The sequence below is a fragment of the Bactrocera oleae genome, chromosome 2 (genome assembly GCF_042242935.1).
Source record: "Bactrocera oleae isolate idBacOlea1 chromosome 2, idBacOlea1, whole genome shotgun sequence".
In the NCBI taxonomy this organism is placed as follows: Eukaryota; Metazoa; Arthropoda; class Insecta; order Diptera; family Tephritidae; genus Bactrocera; species Bactrocera oleae.
Genome location: NC_091536.1, coordinates 34,222,416 through 34,243,082, shown reverse-complemented (window position 1 = coordinate 34,243,082; position 20,667 = coordinate 34,222,416). Strand labels below are relative to the sequence as shown.

General features: G+C 34.5%; 2 protein-coding genes across 2 annotated transcripts in view; one reads left to right on the top strand and one right to left on the bottom strand.

The window, feature by feature from the left end:
• Window positions 1-20,667, top strand: part of LOC138858914 (uncharacterized) — a 428,364-nt gene that overhangs the window by 129,871 nt on the left and 277,826 nt on the right. The gene's annotated exons all lie outside the window — the stretch shown is intronic.
• The window catches only part of LOC118681262 (uncharacterized), a 157,062-nt gene that overhangs the window by 136,195 nt on the left and 200 nt on the right, over window positions 1-20,667 (bottom strand). Inside the window, exons 2-3 of the transcript XR_011397943.1 lie at window positions 20,614-20,643; window positions 20,355-20,541 (exon numbers count right to left, since the gene is read on the bottom strand). The gene's annotated coding sequence lies outside the window, so the exon portion shown is untranslated. The remainder of the gene's footprint in view (window positions 1-20,354; window positions 20,542-20,613; window positions 20,644-20,667) is intronic.

Below are 20,667 nucleotides of genomic sequence, written 5' to 3'. Positions count from 1 at the left end.
GAAATATCTGCACAAGAAGCAGTATATTGCTGCATTGGGCTCCATCTTTCGGAAGCAAGTAATGCCGAAATATTCATAAATATCTCTCGACCTGAGGAACGTGTTCGAATGGTGGAACCTACCGCAGAACTTCAGAATCTTCCTTCAGGTTCGACTGAAATATTCATAGCCGGTATTTTAGACCATTATGTTCAAAGATCCGATCAGTTAGAAACTCTTTGCTTAGCTGTTTTTACATCTATGTATAAATATGTTAAATCTAGTAGAAGAGCACAAGACAGTGATCATGAAAAAGAATAGAGGGAAAACGATAATTTACCAGAAAGCGGGGTTGTCATGCCTCTTAAAAACGGTAGCGGTTTTGTTAAGAAACATACCAAACCTTGTATTATTCAGTATAGAAGGTTTAGGCCAGATTTGGCCAGAGTTGAGTATTTCCGCGAAATGGTAATGCTTTACCCTTCATTCAATATTCTCTTTACCTGTTAATCAGTTGAATAGAGAGTTGAGGCCACTTAGCAATGACACAGTTAATTCATTGAATTCCAGACTTATCGATTTAAAATTAATCATAATTGATGGAATATCGATGGTAAGTGCTCGTATGTTTAGCTCTGTTGATGCGAGATTAAAACAAATTTTCAAAACAGACAGCCCTTTCGGTGGTAATCTTAATGATGCATACAGCACTTTAGTTGGTTCCCCTTAGTGGGAGTTATTTAAATACTTTGAATTAACAGAAATAATGAGACAACGGGAGGAGCAGGCCTTTGCAATTGCATTAAACCATATGGCATCTGGTACTATGACAAATGAGGACATATCACTCATTGAAACTCGAGTAGTTAATTTCGAAGAAGTTCCCGATGATGCCATACATTTGTTTTGGTCCAATGAAGAGACAAATAATTTCAATGCCCTTAAGCTCAGTCGAATCCCAACTGAAGCTATCCTTTCAACTGCAAAAGACTCAGTTAAAGAAATTGGTATAAATAAAGATGAAATTATTTTGGAAAGAGTTAAACTTTTCAAAACTTCTGAAACGCAGGGACTACCCTATGGATTGACACGTGTGATGGCTTGGTTAATGGGGCTGCTGGACAACTTATGCATATTGATGTTCCTTTCCAACAATTCTGTGGATTAAATTTTTGGAACCTTCTGTTGGTTTGATAGCACGATCAAAAAAGCCTCATCCTCTAGAAAGTTCTTGGACACCAATTGAAAAAGTTTTAAAATCTTTTCAATATAAAAGAAATGAAAAAATTTCAATTAAAAGAAACCAGTTTCCAGTTGTTTCGGCTGAGGGTGCCACATATAATAAAGTTGTAGTTCATACTCGACCCAGAATGCCTAGAGCTTCAATATATGTCGCTTGCAGTCGAGCTACTACTGCAGAAGGTCCATTCATCATAGGAAATTTTATTCCTCCTAACAAATTTTTTGAATCGGATCCTGTATTTAAGGAACTGGGGGAATTGAACACAAATAAAGCTCTGACAACAAGTTTTAGTTTTATGAATTCCCGAACATCAGGATATCAAATTTTATTCCATAATGTTCAGAGTCTTCTGCTCACATTAATGATATAAAAAGCTGTTTGATGCTATCTTCAGATATTTTATGTTTTGTAGAAACTTGGAGTTATCCGTGCAAAAATTTTGATATACCAGGATTTACTCCAACAAACGAGCTGAGGATAGATAGCACGGAAACAAGCAACAGAAATAAACGTGGCATTATAATATATGCCATCCAAAGGCTGTAAAGAAAATTTATTCAGACCGCAAAGTTAATAATAATATAAATAAAAACTGTTATTTATTGTCAAAAAACAATTTATTTTTATACTCCTCAATACAGTTGTAATTCATTCTATATAAAATACATTATAAGCGTATACAACAAAACACAAGAACGATTGCTATAATTATTAAAATATATAAGAAAATCTCAAACGAGTATACCATTTGACTATGCGAGAGTATAAAATGTTCGGCTGCATCCGAACTTAGCCTTTCCTTACTTTTTATACTCTCGCAACCTGTTGCTACAGAATATAATAGTTTTGTTCACCTAACGGTTGTTTGTATCACCTAAAACTAATCGAATTGGATATAGGGTTATATATATATACCTATATAAATGATCAGGATAAAAAGACTAGTTGAAATCCGGTGACTGTCTGTCCGTCCGTCCGCTGTCCGTCTGTGCAAGCTGTAACTTGAGTAAAAATTGAGATATCTTTATGAAACTGTACACAGGTACACATGTTTCTTGATACCATAAGACGGTTGATGTTGTAGATGGGCGTAATCGGACCACTGCCACGCCCACAAAACGTCATTAATCAAAAACAAGTAAATTGCCATAACTAAGCTTCACAACAAGATACACGACTCTTATTTGGTATACAGAATCACATTAGTGAGGGGCATCTGCAGTTTAATTGTTTTTTAAAGTGGACGTGGGAACAAATGCTTTTAGCATCTCTATCGACGGTGTGAAAATGGGTGAAATCGGGTGACAACCCCGCCCACTCTCCATAAAACGGTACTGTTAAAAACTACTAAAAGCGCGATAAATCAAGCACTAAACAAGCCAGAGACTTTAATTTTTATCTCTGAGATGGTATGAGATGATTTCATAGGAACCACGTTCAAAATTTGTTAGTGGGCGTGGCACTGCCCACTTATAAGGGAAAACCCATATCTTGGGATCTGCTTAACCGATTTCAACCAAATTCGGTAAATAATCTTCTTCTTATATTTCTATATTATAGTACGAAAATGGGCGAAATCGGATTACAACCACTCCTATTTCCCATATAACAGCATTTTAAATTCCATCTGAATACACACAGATGTTCAAATCTTGTAAGTGCCTGAATGATTCTCACGAATCCTCTAAACCTGCCCCTAAGCGTAAACGTCCTTGCGATGAAGTAACACTTAGTTCTTCTGTACAGAATAGATCGTCTCCTCCCAATGACCTAATAAATCTCTCTTCTCCTTGCCCTCAAGGTGATAAGCCGTCAACTTCCAAAGAGCTCAATTCCCCAAAAGCTCTATCTAATAGTAATAAGTGTCTCACAATTCCAGAGGCTCCCCCTATTAACTTAGTAGCATCAGTTTATAATTTGATAGTTATTCCACCTAAAAAGTCTATATTTATTTCGAGACTTGCCAAAGATAGCTTGGTGGAGGACATTAAATCTTACATTTCGTCACGTTTAAAAATCGATGATATCAATATCCGTAAATTTAACTTCAATTATGATAGAAGTATATCATCGTTTAAAATAGACGTATCTCTTGAAACATTCAAAAAAATCTTAGATAGTTTAATCTGGCCACCTGGGACTTTTGTACGCGAATTTAAACCTAAACTTAGAAGTCAAACTGAGGAAAACATTGTTAAATTACCAAAAGCAACCACCGATATAAAAAAAAAATGATTGGTAGAAATCCGCTAAGCATTTATTATCAAAATGTTTAAGGTCTTAATACAAAATTAACCGACTTGTATTTGAACAGTTCCAATTTCAATTTCCATATAATTGGATTTACAGAAACTTGGTTAGAACCTCGCATTTTTGATAATGAGATTTTAAACAGCGAATTTCAAATTTTTAGATGTGATCGACTGAACAGAGTCGGTGGAGGTGTTCTATTTGCCGTGCATTCCTCTATCCCATCTGAAAATGTTCTTGTTTCAGGGACCGAGTCATTTGAATTTAAATGTTAGAGTCTACGTTAATAGTTGCTTTATTTATTTAATCCTATCTTATATACCACCCCATTCAGACTTATCTGTATACATGCAGCATGCTTCTTTAATAAATAGTGCTACCTCGATGGCAAATAATGCAGATTCAATAATTGTATTAGGCAATATTTTGACCTAAACAAAAAATGTTACAATATAATAATTACTTAAATAAAGTAAAAAAGAATATTGTAAGTAATCCAAAATCGTTTTATGATTTCGTCAACTCCAAACGCAGGATTTCCAAATTTCCGTCCGCCAGATGACTTTGGGGAACGATATCAGCAATCTTAGCGTGGGAAGTATCAATGAACTTAGTAGAAAAGCTAAGGAATTAATTGCTAATGTTACGGAATATTGTGTTTAAAGTGAGTCAGGAAACATAATGACAGAAATATTTACAGGAATACTAAAGATAAAGCAACTAGCAGCAGGAACATTCGCCTTTATGGTACGAAGTATAACGGCATGGACAGACATGACAAATACAATTCACAATTTCATAGGGCTGGACGATCGAAATTTAAACATATGTTTTTAACAAAAAATAGAAATTCGGACTCATTTTCTCAAAATACTAGAAAGTTTAATAGTAAAAGAAACCAGAATAATCAAATAACAAACAACTATAGGAGACAAAAAAGTAGTGAGGAAAATATTGATCGTTTCCAAAGTAATTCAGGACAACATCTCCGTAATAATAATTATTATTATTCACAAAATAAATCGGGACGATACTCCCAAAGAAATAGAAAATTTTCAGGGCAAAATATAAATCACCCAAATAATACCCACAGACAAACTAATTCAGGAAATTCAGGTCAAAATAATCAATATCGTAGTAATAACGGTTACGGTAATTCTGCAAGGCAACCTGTATAGAATGGCACGCGGCAATCAAGACACACCCATGGAGGTTGAAACTATGAGCAAAACAGAGGAATTTTATACCAATTAGCCTCGGAAAATCCAAATAAAATTTTAATTTCACTCACTCTATTTAATAAGAAATGGTGTGCATTAGTAGACCCAGGCTCTACCATAAGCATAATGTAAATAGCCAGTTTCGAAAAGTATATTTTACCAGTTTTAGAAAATAATAAAACAATAATTAGTACACTGAATGGAGACATAAGGGCGATGAACGAATAAGTTAAGACACCATGCCCACTAGAATTTAGATACTCTCAAATTGCAAGAATGCGATGGTTAAAAATGGATTTTAACTAGCCATACGACCGTATACTGGGGAATGATTTTATATTTAAAAATGTGAAAACGATAAACATTGAAAACAAGGAAATGGCATTGAGAAATGGTATCAAGCTTCCATTCCATACGAAAATTATGCAGAAGCAAGTTTATTCCTCGACCATTTAAACCCAGAAGAGAAGATAAAAATAAGTAATCTATTAAAAAAGTACGAAAAGCTAATTTATAAAGAAGGAGATAATCTGACAAACACGAATACCGTTGTTCATGAAATTAGAACAACAACGGATCAGCAAATTAATTCCCGAATTTAAAAGATTGCCCCCAAACATGCGGACGAGGCTCACCAATAATAATTGTGCCAAAGAAATCACATAGTTTCGGTATAAACAAATTTCGATTAGTGGTTGATTACAGGAGGTTAAACCAAATTACTGCTGACGATATATATCCCCTGTCAAATATTGATGTAATTTTAGATAAATTGGACAAAGCACAGCACTTTAGCTTCAGCTATTGGCAACACTTCAAGCTCGTAAGCTGTAATTTTTTTGGCTGTGTACATTTGTGTTTTTATTTTAAAAAATTCTTGAAGTTTAATTGATTTTTTTACCGTGTTAATACAATTTTTAGTGATTTAACTCTCAGTTTCATGATAAGTATTAAATGTTCTTAAGTTTTGTGCGGTATTAAAAAGTTTAAAATTTCCAATTTTTGGTGCCGAGTCAGCTTTTTGTTTCATTTTGTTTTATTTTATTCTATTTTCTCTCTTTGTTTATCTTATTTACTTCTTTATTCACAGCTGTGTTGCGTTTAGCTCTTTATTTGTTACAGTGCTTCTAAAACTGCTCGCTATATTGCTTTTTCAAATTGTCTTGGTTTTAAACTTTTATAAAAAAAAATTATTCTTAATTGAATTTATTATTGTTAATATTTTATTAATACACTAATTTATTATTTATCTAATAAATTTTGTTCTACTTACTCTTTTATTTGATCTTCATTCTTGTGGTTTATTATGTCTTGTAACTTCCCCAATTGTAACATTAAAGGCGAGTCAGATCGCTACGTTTCATGCTGGCTTTGTGATGGGCTTGCCCATATTAAATGTGCTGGACTGACTGGTATAATCTTAGATTCTATTCTCGACTGAAAGGGATTGCGTTAGTCCTATTTAAATTGTAGATCCATTGAAATCGATCTATTTAAAGTTTATAGGGAGACACGCAATGGCTTTAACGAAATCGGTCGTGATCTTGTAACCCTCACTGAAAAATTTAGGCACTATGAAAAATTGTTCAAATCTTTTAAGTGCCTGAATGATTCTCACGAATCCTCTAAACCGCTCCTAAGAGTAAACGTCCTTCCGATGAAGTAACACTTAGTTCTTTTGTTCAGAAAAGAACGTCTCCTCCCAATGACCTAATAAATCTCTCTTCTCCTTGCCCTCAAGGTGATAAGCCGTCAACTTCCAAAAAGCTCAATTCCCCAAAAGCTCTATCTAATAGTAATAAGTGTCTCACAATTCCAGAGGCTCTCCCTATTAACTTAGTAGCATCAGTTTATAATTTGATAGTTATTCCACCTAAAAAGTCTATATTTATTTCGAGACTTGCCAAAGATAGCTTGGTGGAGGACATTAAATCTTACATTTCGTCACATTTAAAAATCGATGATATCAATATAGGTACGTAAATTTAACTTCAATTATGATAGATGTATATCATCGTTTAAAATAGACGTATCTCTTGAAACATTCAAAAAGATCTTAGATAGTTCATTCTGGCCACCTGGGGCTTTTGTACGCGAATTTAAACCTAAACTTAGAAGTCAAACTGAGGAAAACATTGTTAAATTACTAAAAGCAACCACCGATATAAAAAACTGATTGGAAGAAATTCGCTAAGCATTTATTATTAAAATGGTAGAGGTCTTAATACAAAATTAACTGACTTGAATTTGAACAGTTCCAATTTTAATTTCCATATTATTGGATTTACAGAAACTTGGTTAAAACCTCACATTTTTGATAATGAGATTTTAAACAGTGAATTTCAAATTTTTAGATGTGATCGACTAAACAGAATCGGTGGAGGTGTTCTATTTGCCGTGCATTCCTCTATCCCATCTGAAAATATTCTTGTCCCAGGGATTTTGTATTAGAGAATACGTTAATAGTTGCTTTATTTATTTAACCCTATCTTATATACCACCCCATTCGGACTTATCTGTATACATGCAGCATGCTTGTTTAATAAATAGTGCTACCTCGATGGCAAATAATGCAGATTCAATAATTGTATTAGGTGATTTCAATTTACCGTGTGCTTCGTGGAAACCTTTCGATGACTATATCGTGCCGATTTGCAATCGGTCATGTTTTAATGAGTTTTTCGAAAAAATGTCCGAGTTGGGTGTGAACCAAATTAATTTGATTCCGAATAAATTTGGTAAATGCTTAGATTTAGTATACGTTGATACCTCTGCAAAGTGTTCCGTTATTCAGAGTAATCCTCTTGTTCTACCAGAGGACTCATATCATCCTGCTTTGGAAATATCTGTCGAAATCTCAGGCATTGTACGGGATAATAATCATCAAACTTCGTGCTTCGGTACTCGGTTTAACTTTGCAAAAGCTAATTTTAAAAAGTTAAATACAGAACTTTAAACAATAACATGGCCTAATTATAATGGTGACATTGAATTGAGTGTCTCTCATTTTAATAACTGTTTAAATGAGTTTAAACTCCCTCCGTCAAGTGCACCACTCTACTCGGGAAAAACTGACACACCCTAATGAAACACACCACACCTGTGAACCCTCAAGCAATTTTACCCCACACAACGACACCACCACACTCTGCCTCTGAGAACAACATGCACGAAGACACCTAACAAAAAGGACGGGATCATCGCTAAATCTATTTTCGACGACACTGCGCCGCGTAAACAACACATTCGTTTCGTTCGTCACATCAATACGAAATCGATGAAGTGCGCTATAATTCGCTTCGATCCTGTAACCGTCAACTGCCATCATTTCGTTCGATAAATAAATTACTTAAATATAAATATAATAATATATTTAATTAATAATATGTAATAAATCAATTAAATATCGTTAACAATGAATAAATTACCACTTATTTCGGATCAGAAAGAAATCTGCTTTTCATTTGTCACATTAACCGCGAGTGTAAGTGCCACATCAAAACTTTACAATGGTATGCGCTTACCTATTTAAGCATGGTCCTTCGAGCCTAAACGAAAGGCACTATAATTTTCGTCCAAGACACAAAATTTGGTGACAAAAAACAAAAAGTTTAAACACAAACCTACCAAAGATACAGTGAAGTGAAGTGTAGTGGAAAACAAAATAATATACAAAAACATTTACAAAACTACTAAGGAAGAGTGCAGTGACTGATATATATATATATAAATAACCAAAGCGCAGTGCAGTGCTGGAAAAATATCCAAACTCGTATATATACATATTATATAAAGAAAAAGTGCGTGTAGCCCAAAACATAAAGACAATAACAAATACAAAAGGGTTTAAACAAACAAAAGTTCACACAAACGGGCGCGAAATACTAAAGCACCTAAATACAACAACATAAATAAAAACAACTTAAACGGGCGCGAATTTAAAACAAACGATAATAAACAAAAACAACAATCACTAAAACCAAGCTCATCTGGAAGCGGAGAAAAAGGAATTGACAACAAAGGAATACACACACGTACATACATATACTTATATTATCCCCTCAAAAAACCCTTGAGGGAGCATAAAGTGAGTCGTATCGTTTCCTATTATTTTATTTTATCGTGCATATATGTATGTAAAAATTACAGTTTTATATATATAGAACCTGTAATAACAAATACGTTTGCCAAAAAAAAAACGGTTACCAAACTGTCTTAGTTTCGAGTTTTTTTTGCGGGAAAAACCGAACACAGTCTGGTATAACATATATTTCACAAAACATACTTATATATTAAAACAAAAACAAAAATTAATATTACCTTATTGCCTAACTACAAGCTTACCTTTGTGTATTCAAACACACAAATTAACAAACACAAAAAACAAATTCAAGTATATACTTGCACATTTCTCCCGCATACCCCTTATTAACAATAAGCAGGATTGCATAAGCTAAGTAAGCAAAGGCACAAGTATAAATCAAAATTCTAATATAAAAAACAAAAAGAAGAAAACAAACAAAAGCATATGCATATTTGCTTACATCTTATACCTATATATATATTTGATATACATATTTACATACCAAAACATAATTGTACATAAATACAAAGGGCATACGGGTACATACCTGCACATTATTCACTTCGCTTTCGCGCTCTCCTTGAACATACATATTTATACATACGGCATATAATCTATGCATATGCTTATATACCCTATATAAATTGGGTCAATTACATATTGAAAATTTACAATATAAAAAGTTGTAAAATTACATAAAAAATAAAACAATAAACGTGGTAAAATTAACACTACCACAATTGATTGTAGATATTAAAAATTTTAAAATAATAAATAATTTATTAAAAACAAAAATAAACATATTTTCAAAGTCCACATTGGCATACATCCCGCAATACCCCTTGTAACAAACAAGCAGGATTGCGTACATAAAAAACTAAAAGCACATTGATCTCTTCAACGAGCTCTCAATTGCATTAGAGAATATACATACATACGCTCAAACAAACCGTGCATACTTATGTACAAAGTGTATTGATCTCTTCAACGAGCTCTCAATTTCACGAGCACATAAATATATACTAACAAGTCCGTGTATTAGGGTGTACCTAAATACATCAACATAAGGACATAATAAGTATTATTAAATTAAAAGTGCCATTCTTAATAACTAAATTAAGAAAATTTAAATTACGCTCACAAATATATATTTAAAATAAAATACAAATTAAAAAATTATTTCGCAAGTAAATATTTATCTAGTCCGAAAAAAATCGTATATACGTAAAATAGTATTCGGTATTAATTATCATTTATTGCTGCATTTAAATCAGTTTACACTGAGAAAATTTTAATTAACTTTGACACATATAGTAATAAATAACAAAACAAAAATGGTTAATGACGATAAAAATCAAATTACACCTGCAGAAGCTACACGCGCAAGACAGGTTACCACAAAGCAAATAAAGGGCAAAAATATTTGTGTTGCCAAATTCATTTCCGAGAGTGACAGATTAACACGATACTGCACTCGATTTTCATTTTCACCGATTCAAGACATTTCTGAATCGTTATTGGAAATAAAAAAACAAAATATTGACAATTTTTGGACTCGTCTCCAAACGGCTCATGACGCCATAGTAGATTATGACAATTCAGATCTACCACACGATTTTAAATCATCGGCTTACGCACTATACGAAAACTGCTTAGACCAGTACGAAGCTACAAAAGCTATGATCTCCGATCAACTAAAGCTAATAAAATCAATTGCACCTACTCCACATCAGCGAGTAGAGCTGCCACGAGTACAAAGTCAAGAGGCAAGTTCGGGCATCCATCTCGAGGTGCCCGCATGTGACACAGAAATTTTTCATGGTGGTTATGAACAATGGCCGTCCTTCCGGGACATGTTTACAGCCGTTTACATAAACCACCCAAAATTAACAAACGCACAAAAATTGTATCACCTCCGATACAAAACAAAAGGTCAAGCAGGCGTCATAGTCAAACAGTTCGCACTAAATGACGACAATTTCAATTTGGCTTGGGAAGCTCTAAAAGCAAGATATGAAAATGAAAGAATATTGGTCGATAACCAAGTAACGACACTAATAAACTTGCCAAAAATTCAAAAAGAAACCAGTGAAGAGTTTATAAGACTACAATCCACTGTTTCACACTGTTTGTCGGTTTTATCGACACAAAATATTCCCACAGACAGCTGGGACCCTATACTGGTAAACATATGCACCGCCGCATTACCAAAAAAATCTTTACTTTTATGGGAGCAATCGCTCTCATCACGAAAGAAATGCCCCACGTGGCAACAAATGAAAGACTTTCTTACTACCCAGTACGAAATCGCTGAAAGGGTAGACAAAAAGCTAATTAAAACAAAAAATGTACAACCCGACCAAAAAAGAAGCTTCAATAGACCCCAAGCTAGTAGCAAAAATAAATTAAACAGAAGCTTTTACAAATCTCAATCGTTCACATCCGAACAAAATAATCATACGTCATGCGAACTATGCACGAGAGGGCATAAACTACAATCTTGCGAGAAATTCAAAAAATTAAAAATTATAGAAAGAAACTATTTCGTGAGATCAAAAAAATTATGTACAAATTGCTTGTCACATGCGCATACATATAAAAATTGCAAAAGCAAATTCAATTGCCTATATTGTCACAAAAGACACCACTCAATGCTTCATTACAGCAAATTTCCCATATCACCCCAAAGAAGCGATTATACAAAAAGAACCACAGGTTTAGTGGTAACAACAAATCCCAAAAATTGCCAAAAGACACCATGTTGCTCAAAGGCACAAAAAACTCAAACGCTACACAGCGAAATACAAAATAGGGTATTACTACCCACAGCAGTCATCTCCATCGAACACCGAGGAGAACTGTTTAAACTTAGGGCCTTAATAGATCAAGGATCACAACGATCTTTCATAGCATCTAGGGCTCAAAATAGGCTACAACTGCCAACAAAACAAGCCAACTTTGAAATTACAGGAATGGGCGGAAGAGTAGTTCAAAACTCTAATAACATCTGCCCCATTACCTTAATTTCCCCCCAAGCGGATAAGCACATACAAGCAGAAGCTATAGTCTTACCGCAACTTACAAATATGCTTCCAAGCTATCACATAAATAGCAAGCATTGGCAAAAGGTTTCACACCTAAAGCTAGCAGATCCCAACTGCAACACTCCCGCTCAAATAGACCTTCTATTAGGCAGCGATCTCATACCACAGATAATACTCGAAGGTATTGAGATTTCAAATACACTTCTGGCACAAAACACTATTTTTGGGTGGATCCTAAGTGGACTAGTTTCGGAACCAGTTACCACCATGACCACTCAAGTTGAGGAAATCTCAAACGAATACCTCAATTCACAATTGAAAAAATTTTGGGAGTTAGAAAAATGCCACCTCATATCAATTACAACCCCAGAAGATCAGTATTGTGAAGACTTCCACAAAGCCACAACTACTCGATCAAATAATGGCCGGTACGTCGTACGACTACCACTAAAGCCACAACTTTCCAACACTCCACAAATTGGCACAAGAAACCAAGTCAGAGCTTCTTCTGACACCCCTAGTGTTAACAACACAAATATTTATAAAACAACTAAATCATCCAAATATATAACTAAATATACCAAAAGAAAATAATTTCCAACAATATAAAAATACAGGGGATCCACTAGAATGCAATATCTGACTAGTTTTCATATCGTACTGAGTCAATATCCGCATTATTCGCAATAATAATTTCGACCCCGCAGGATGGCTTTTGCCAATTATGATACAAGCGAAAATCCTAATCACAATTCTCAAATAATCTAAACGATATTCGAATCTCCCGATTCTTGGCCGCAATCGCTCACGCCCATACATAATATCGTTCGCAGTATAGTTGTCCTAGAAAGTCGAAATATCGACACCTATCTTACTATAGTTTCTCATAGTTGCCTCAATTTTCATAATTATAAATAATTCAAAAATCAAGTTAAGGGAGCACCATACTCCCAATGTGAAACAGTGACGCACCTAGATTTACAAAAAGCAAAGGTCGCACTTATCCCAAATATCTAAGCGCTCATCAAACGGGTAGTTTATGGGAAACACTTGTAAAAGTTGTAAACCTCACTTTAAAAAGTGGGCGAAAATCTTAAATCTCACTCTCGCAAGATCCCTCTTCAAAGGTTTGAAAGGCGCACCCATTCTGGCCATATCTGAGCCAGGCGTGGAGTCGCTATCCTCATAAGCCGATAATAAAGAGATTGCAAATAATTGCTGATAATACAGAAAAGGCAAATCATAAACAACCCGCATAAAAAATTGATAAAAGAAAAAATCGTAAATACAAACACTACTTATTGTATTGCCAACTTTAAAACCAAAATTGCTTCTTACAGCTAATATTCTCGCCCTCGCTACTTCATCAATAGCACGCCGAAATGCATAATACAGCCCATATTTGTTATACTAGGCAAAATATTCGCCTAGGGGGCCCAGGATGTTTAAATGAGTTTAAACTCCCTCCGTCAAGTGCACCACTCTACTCGGGAAAAACTGACACACCCTAATGAAACACACCACACCTGTGAACCCTCAAGCAATTTTACCCCACACAACGACACCACCACACTCTGCCTCTGAGAACAACATGCACGAAGACACCTAACAAAAAGGACGGGATCATCGCTAAATCTATTTTCGACGACACTGCGCCGCGTAAACAACACATTCGTTTCGTTCGTCACATCAATACGAAATCGATGAAGTGCGCTATAATTCGCTTCGATCCTGTAACCGTCAACTGCCATCATTTCGTTCGATAAATAAATTACTTAAATATAAATATAATAATATATTTAATTAATAATATGTAATAAATCAATTAAATATCGTTAACAATGAATAAATTACCACTTATTTCGGATCAGAAAGAAATCTGCTTTTCATTTGTCACATTAACCGCGAGTGTAAGTGCCACATCAAAACTTTACAATGGTATGCGCTTACCTATTTAAGCAATAACATTATTATGAAATTATTTGAAAAGTATGTTCCAATAGTAATTGTTAATAAAAGCAAAAGTATAAGTCCGTGGTTTTCGAAAGAGTTATATAAATTGAAAAACAGAAAAACTCGAGCCTTTAAACATTTTAAAAAAAACCGGTTCACTTGTCGACTATTCTTAATATTCTCTATTGCGTTGACAATATTTTGACCTAAACAAAAAATGTTATAATAATTACTTAAATAAAGTTAAAAAAAATATTGTAAGTAATCCAAAATCGTTTTATGATTTCGTCAACTCCAAACGCAGGATTTCCAAATTTCCGTCCGCAATGAAATACAAATCTATCATTTCAAGTGACAATGATATTATATCCAATATGTTTGCAGAATTTTTCAAGTCAAACTACTGTAATAATTCTTCCAAAACTTTTTCTTATCAGCAAGTACTGTGTTCGAATACTTTAATTAACGCTCCAATTATTTCTGAAGAATTCGTCCCACTTATTTACTTCCTAAAAAATAGTGCCAAATATATTTACTTGCCTTTGACAAGGATATTTAATTCCTCTCTTAAACACGGTATATTTCCTTCAATATGGAAACAGTCATTTATAATTCTTTTGCATAAAAGTGGATTTAGATCCAACATTGAAAACTATAGAGGTATCGCGAAACTATCAGTTATACCTAAACTTTTTGAAGCTATCATCACTGACCATATAACCTTTTCGATTTCTCCGTTAATTTCCTCATCTCACCATGGATTTCGTAAAGGGAATTCGACTATAACAAACTTACTTGAATTTGTAAACCATGTATCATTGGGTTTTAGGGAACATAAGCATACGGATGTTATATACACAGACTTTAGCAAAGCTTTCGATAAAGTAAATATCTCGATTCTCATACATAAACTTGATCTGCTGGGCTTTCAACCAAGATACCTTCAATGGGTATCTTCCTATCTTTATAATAGAACACAACGAGTGATATTTGAGGATACACCTTCAGATACAATTAATGTTTCTTCAGGTGTTCCGCACGGTAGTCATCTTGGCCCGATTCTATTCTTGTTGTTTATTAACGATATCTCTTCAGTAATAGAATTCTCAAAAATTTTATTATACGCTGACGACGTAAAGCTTTTTAAATCATACACTTCAACTGAGGAAAGGTGTCTGTTGCAAACAGACTTAAACAATTTGGTTGCATGGTGTGATAGAAATGATTTGCCATTGAATCTCAATAAATGTAAGACGATGTGCTTTTCCCGTAGATCTGTGCACCCCTCTTCTTATGTAATAAAACACCATATTCTAGAGCAAGTTTTTAACTATGTTGATTTGGGAGTTAATATGGACCCTAAGCTTAATTTCAGTCTTCATATTGATACCATGGTCTTGAAAGCAAAAGCTGTCCTCAGTTTTGTTGAACGTTGGTCTAAAGAATTTAGAGATCCGTATATTACTAAAACACTTTATACAACTTTGGTTAGACCTATATTGGAATATGGCTCTGTGGTATGGAACCCTAGCTACCAAATCCATTCTGACAAGTTAGAGTCTGTTCAAAAACAATTTTTACTTTTCGCCTTAGCGCATTTCCGATGGGATTTTAGGGTAAGTCTACCTCCATACACTAGTCGTTTAAAACTTATTAATCTACCTACAATTTCTAGTCGTAGGCATAATATTCTTAGTAAAAATTTTGAATGGAACAGTTTGCAGTTCTTTTCTCCTGTCTGAAATTAAATTTAATATCCCGGTTCGCTTTTCGAAGCAGTTAAGACCTTTACTGCTAAAATCCTGTAGATCAAATTTTGAACTAAACGAGCCATTCCGCCGTATATGTCATGATTTTAATTCTCATTCCAGCACATTTGACTTATCTGACTCACTTTTCAAAATTAAAAAGACTTTATTGTTTTCTCTTAATAAATGAAAATGTAACAATTTATTATATTGTAACTTAATAAACTCTCTTGCCTTTTCTGACTCGGCTAATTCCGCACGTATGCGGATTGCGCCCCTTGCGTCGTTTAGGCGGGAGGAGGGTAATCGTTGGGTTATTATTATTATTATTATTATTATGCAAATCAAGCCACAATGATTATATCGACGTAAAACTTTGCATGAATAATACGTTTAAAGTATGCCAATTTGTGGACCCCAGTGCCTATAGCTGACTTTTTACCGAAAATATCGGTCAACATAGAAAAAGGCGGCAAGATCCACAAAGAAATCTAAAACGAGTATACCATTTGACTTTGCGAGAGTATAAAATGTTCGGTTACATCCGAACTTAGCCCTTCCTTACTTGTTATGTATAGTTTTATCAACCAATCAGTGATCTCATATATCATCTCCACCTGGTGTCTCCCGTTGTCACTTCTGAACCAGCAAACATTGCAGAATAGTAATGAAAACGAAGCCGTCTTCCTTGTTCTCACTCTCTATACAGTTTTCGTCCATTTCTTTTGGTCTTATTTGTGTCTCGACATCCGAAATTAGCCCTTCCTTACTTGTTTTTATTTTATTTTTAAAACACCTGTATCTTTTTAAAAAGCTGTATTAATGAGAAAATAGTTTTTAAACAATATTAAGAAAGGTCTATTTTATAAATTAAACCTAATTTCTATTTTCATATAAGACTTTTGTCTTCTCTAGGTGTCCTCAAAGTATACCTTAATAAACATTGGTGGCTCCCGAATCGTGCTACAAAAACAAACCGTAAAAACTTTTTTTTGTGTGAGCAATCGACCTACTTTGTTTTTTATTTGGCAGGTTATTATTTCGGTTTTTTAGAAGTGAATGCTTGTCCGTCATTTCCGTCCAATGGGAATTTAGACGGGATTGTGGCGACACTCACCCGAGGAGAAATAATCCACGAGACAGAACTTCACCCAGAACGGCCATACTTCTGTGAAGAAAGCGGTGTAAGTGTAAGTGTCCTATGTGCAATGTTATTCAAAGATGTTAAATGGGTTTTTTTACCCATAACTACGCTAAAGGAGTATCCTTTCTAATAGCGTTTGATATTTGACATCAAATTAATATCAAGAAACTCCACTTTCCGCTGGCCCCCAAGGTCACTTAACTTGACTGCACCATACTTTTTGTTATAGGGCTATGTCAAAAACGAGGATTTCAAGACACAAACCAGAAATCTGACTGAATTGAAGCAGTCCATTAAATCGATAATCGAGGCAATCCCAACTTCAACCCTTCAAGCCATAATGCATAATTTTCTAATTAGGGGTCGCATATACGTGGCCGAGCATAGGGATCATTTACGGTCCATAATTTTTTAAATAAACTATTTATGTATTAATATATAAAACAAATTGTTTCAATATATTACAAGTATGATTTGTTTTTGTAGCACGATTCGTGCGCCACCCTGTATATATTGCTAGTACTTCAAATAGATTTCAAACAACAAGTACTTCCTAGGAACACTCAATTTTTGTTCCATAAAAGACTGTATGAAAGGACATGCCAAAGTGTAATGTGTGTAAGTGTTTCGTGTTTGCGATATGATGAATTGTCGCAGTTTGATATACTTATGTTCTCATATTGTTATTATTTTGGTATCCATAGTTGAAGATCTTTATCAAAGGAAAGCCGATTCGCTTCGCTTTTAAATATTGAAAGCTATGCTCAAACGAAGGTGAGTTATACTACTGGCTGTCATTGCTCCTGTAAGTTTACGTTCCTTTCGTCTTTTTGGCAGGATACCTGTACTACTTTGAACCGTATGCTGGTGCAAATGAAAAACGTAGGTAGGGTCTTGGATTAGGCGAATCTTTAGTTCTTTCATATAATCACTTTTGAGAACTTCTTCACATCACATCGTTTAATTGCTAGTCTTAGATACTTGGGCTTCCTCGTAACAGGTACAGTTCGAGATAATCGTATGGTTTTTAAAGCAGAGGAAAAGGAGTACTCAAAGGTACAGCCTAAAGCAGCTAAGCGTAGTAAAGTCACCAAAAAACCAATTTTTCATGCAGCAACTGCACTAGTGTCTAAAAATCTTATAAGCAAGAAATTAAAAGGCTCTTTTGATGCATGTTGCGATCGAAACAATAATGTGTTCGCTATTTGTTGGAACTCTCTCTCAATGCCCTCAAATCATCTCTCACATACTCCGATTGGCAAAACAAAGCCATGCAATAGGAAACTTCGCAAAAATACTAAAATTAACATACTAAATATGATTCAAATGTACAATCGCACTATAGGCGGTGTTGACCTCTTCGATAACGGTATAAACAACTACCACACCGGAATTCGCGGGAAAAAGTAGTATTGACCGTTTATTACTGATTCATTCGATGCCGCAATGGTTAATGCGTGGAAAATCCATTGCATCTGCGCAAAAGTAGCTGAGCAGAGTCATATTACCCAAATATACTTTGTTTTCGTGACAGAGTGCTTGCTACGCGCATCAAAAAGTAAAATAAAAGCTGCTATTCGATGGCAAAAGCTAGAAATCATAAATTGAATACCTTTCTGATTCCCTTTAGAAGTGAAAAGTGACAGCCCTGCAAGCACACAAAACACACAAAAAAGTGGCAAAAGTGGCAACAAAGCTTTTGTCGATTTAAAATACTTTACAATTCTAAAAATGTTTGCATGCTCATATATAAACATACATATTTACAATGATTTGTGGGTAAAGCTGTTAGAGCGGCAAGGGAAGCGGTAACAATCGGCGAGCGTTCGTTTATTTTGCGGCACATCTCGGATTTTCTACCAACAAAACAATGTTGTGACGCTTTGTCGCGTATCTACATACACATGTTGTTTGTAGCCAAATTTACAAATATTTTCCTTTATATATTGTGAATATTCTTGAAATTGCCTTTCTTCATTTGCATATATGTACACATATGTACATACTTGTATGTATGTATGTCCCTCAATATGTCTTTCGCAAAAAATCAAACATTCGCGCAAGTGACAAAAAAAACGTAGACGCACCATCATCGACCAATTACATTCAAGCAAGCTCGTCCTATGTTTTTTAAATATTTCATATTACGCGCGTATGCTACAAAACGAAGTGCGTTCGTTCATTACTCTGCGCCGCGCTATTTTTTCTGTGCACCTGGTAAACCACATTTGGTTTTCATATAGAATTCCAAAGCAAAAACGCGAGATTTAAGTTTAAATGAATGAATGAAATTGAATTTGAATGGTTTCAGTAGAACGAGAAAAATTACGATTTCTATCACTGAAAATCCTACCATTCCCCTCGCATTTGTATGTTGCCCACAAGCTGCTGCCTCGCTACGATGCTAAAGATCAGAAATTGAAGAATTTGTCTAATGTTTCCTTCAGAAAGGAGAATTGGATTGAAATAGCAAAAAATATATTAGAACATATGACCGTAGAATGCAGTGGTTCTCAATCGGAGACCCAACACCCATAAAAAAAGTCTGGTGCAGTAAGGTCAGGTGACGTTGAGGGCAAGCGGAAACTGGAGTTGCTTGGTATTAATTGGTTTTCAAATTTTCTTTGGAGCTCCGCATCAACCGATCTGGATATGTGTGCAGTTGCTCCCTCTTGCTGAAACCAAATGCTATTGAAAGGGAGACGTCTTCGGGACATTTCTGAATAAAAAACTAATTAAACATCTTTAAATAACCTATTACCCATTTACAGTTACTGTTACACCGTTTTCTTGAAAGAAGTATGGGACGGTTCTGAATAAAAAACTCATTCAACATCTTTAAATATCCTATTGCCCATTTACAGTTATTGTTACACCGTTTTCTTCAAAGAAGTATGGCCTGACAATACACCTTGATGAAACTGCGCACCACATAGTGACTCGTTCTGGGTGAAGTTCCGTCTCGTGGATTATTTCTGGATTTGATTCATTCCATATATGGCAATTTTGTTTGTTTACATCTTTACAGGCCTTGGTCTAGTACGTACTATTAATATTAAGAGCTCAAACTTTCAGGGAATTTTTTTTTTTGGTATTTCCAGCAAAACTTCACCATGGGATCGAAAAAAAAAGTTAGAAAAAAAGCACCCTAGTAAACATACATACCTCATAATTGTCCATCTACAAGGGAGAATGCCGCCAAAATACCGTTGAATTCCCTTTGGACGGAAACGACGGTCTGCCTAGTATGGTACCGCTACGCTACTCTCTTTTCGATAACTCGCACAGGAAAAAAGTTATTACGGTTTGTTTTTGTTGCACGATTCGTGAGCCACCCTATATATATGGTATATAACTCTTTATCTAACTCGATTATTTTTAGGTGATACAAATAACCGTTTGGTGAACAAACAGAAGAAATAAGAACACGTGTGATTCTTTTGATTGATGGAATAAGAATTACCCTTCTTTCTTCTTATTCAGCATATTCCGGCAGAACGTTAAGCGTCCTTTTTTGTTTACAATTATTATTGTTCTGTCCTCATGTTAGGGTAATGTTATGATAAGAATGGATTATTCCATTCAAAACGTAAAAAGAATATCGAATTCTTAGATAAACAAAAACCGTTAATAAAGATTTTATTTATGCGATAGCATAATTACAAAAGTTAAGATACAAGTTTACTTACAGTTACGGTAAGGCTGCTGTGTGGATGCTGTCGATTAATTCCAATTTTTATAATACCTATATTGTCATAATTGTTTCAATATTTTCATAAGGGTTATTACTGATTACAATACTAATTTCAAATGTTATTAAATAGGTTCCTATTACTGTTTGGTTGTTTACAATATTATTAGGAGCAATTGTAATTTCTGAAAAAAATCTTATTTTTTTTATTTGGAAATCCTTTACTTTTGTTATGCTGTGGTCAATTATAAGCTTACCATCTAATAGAGCTATGACTCTTGTGATGTCTGCGGGAAATGAAATAAAAATTC